General features: G+C 41.0%; 1 protein-coding gene across 1 annotated transcript in view; it reads left to right on the top strand.

Moving 5' to 3' along the window:
- The window catches only part of pacsin3 (protein kinase C and casein kinase substrate in neurons 3), a 35565-nt gene that overhangs the window by 4424 nt on the left and 29207 nt on the right, over window positions 1–1934 (top strand). The window contains exon 2 of the mRNA XM_005751438.1: window positions 1070–1168. The gene's annotated coding sequence lies outside the window, so the exon portion shown is untranslated. The remainder of the gene's footprint in view (window positions 1–1069; window positions 1169–1934) is intronic.

The raw sequence follows: 1934 nt of genomic DNA on the forward strand, positions 1-1934 counted from the left end.
AGTTATTTGGCTTATATCGTGATAGATATCGTTATCGCCTGAAATGAAAAAAACATATCGTGATATGAAAAAATCTCATATCGCCCAGCTCTATTTGAAGCTGTGCTCATAATTAATCAGCTGTATTCATTGTTTGTGCTTTTAGTGGTGAGGATGGGGCTCTCAGCTCTGACTCTTAAAGCATTTGTCATCAGAAGTGAAACTTGGTCACATATCTAGTTATACTGGGAAGCACCCAAAAAGAGCCACTGTTTTGTGTTTTTTATGAATGGGTTCACAAACTGTGGCAGCTGATGAGAATCCGACACAAAGGTTTAATCTTCTGTGCCAGCGATCTTCAGCTGTGGCTAAATGTGGATTTAGATTTATCTGCTGATTATTAAAAGAACAGAGCGGTTTAGAGAGTAACTGCATGTCAGTCGCTGCAACCATCTGTCGATGTGATAACCAACTTTTTGTATCACAAATGTCACAACAACTGAGATTAAATGTCCTGAGTTACTAAACAAAACAGAGCTAGTCCTGCTTGTTTGGATAATTAGACTTCTTTGCTTTCTGATTGCTTGCTGCTGTCGAAAAATCTTCTACAAAAGAGCCTTGTGTTAGGCTGGTATGTTTTTTTTTCTCCTTAAAGTAGTAATTAATGTTACCAACTAACCACAGGGTTATAAATTTATTTTTTTAAAGGCTTTCAAGTCTCTATAAGGTGGAAAAACCTTTTTTTAAAAGTTGAAATTTACAGTGTATGTCTGAACAAAGCAAAATCGCTGGTGTGGTCTTTTAACAACTTGCCACTCTGCTGCTAACTTGGTACTCTGGCAGAGGTATGAGTTAACTGCTCTGGCCTCCCCTTACAGGGGCTGCTGCTCTCTACCTGCTTCATTAGCCCTCAACTACACACTCTGTGTGGTATTTCACTGTGACTCCCAGAATGTGCTACCCTCCAGCCAGCACCGGGCCGATATAACAGGCAGCTTGCCTAGCTAACTAACTGCTTGCTGCTTTGCTAACAAACCCCTCTCTCTTTGTCTCTGTGTGTGTTCTCCCTTTGCTGTTGCTTCTGCCCCAGTGGGATCTTCCTGCCCCTCTGTGTTTCTCAGACCTGCGGAGACGGAGGCCGTCTTCTGTTTGGACATCTGTCCATCTCTTTTTTTTCGTCTCTCATAAGGTAAGTTTTGCTGTCACTCTGGGCTCCGTATGGGAACAGTGTGTGGTTTGTGTGCTGGATATACACTGTTCATAATCATGCCCATTGTGCCCCTGTAACATTTAACATGCTGCGCTTGCTCTCTGTCTCATCTGTCAGTAGCTTCCACCCGACTCCTACACATAATCCACTCAGTTTGTTGATGGTATCTGCTTGCAGCCCTGCAAAGCTCCACAATATCTCTTTAAGTCTGAAGACATTAGAAACGCATCAGCTCAATGAGTGAAGACAAAAAAATTAAACTACACATTTAAAAGTTGCGTAAGAGTCAACCACCTCTCGTCCCACCTTTCTTTAAATGATTCCTATTTTGTGGAGATGCCTCTTTAGTGTTGCCACATGCAAACTTAAGCTATTCTTTGCTGGAGTCATGGGAGTGCTGGTATAGCAGAAGTTGTTAAGTTGTTTAGCAGTCTGACAGCCTGACAGAGAAATACGCTGAACACTTCCCGCGTTCACCGTCCAAACGTTAGTGACAACCATGGCCGCTTGTTTCCTTCATGTTTAGAGGCTTTGTGCTAAACTGTACATTTTAATGCCTTCACACGAATGACTTGAGAAGATATTTTCTTATCAAGTCAAACAGTACTGACATGAACAGAAAGCATCTAGAACTGTCTTTAAAAAGTGAAAAGTCCTGTTTTAGGGAGATTAGCATTTAGGGGGGGGGCTGCTGTTGTGTTTTGTTTTTTTTTTTTTTTTTTTTTTTTTTTTTTTTTTTTTTTTT

The sequence above is a fragment of the Pundamilia nyererei genome, unplaced genomic scaffold, assembly GCF_000239375.1.
Source record: "Pundamilia nyererei isolate P.nyererei 1_Seehausen unplaced genomic scaffold, PunNye1.0 scaffold00310, whole genome shotgun sequence".
NCBI lineage: Eukaryota > Metazoa > Chordata > Actinopteri > Cichliformes > Cichlidae > Pundamilia > Pundamilia nyererei.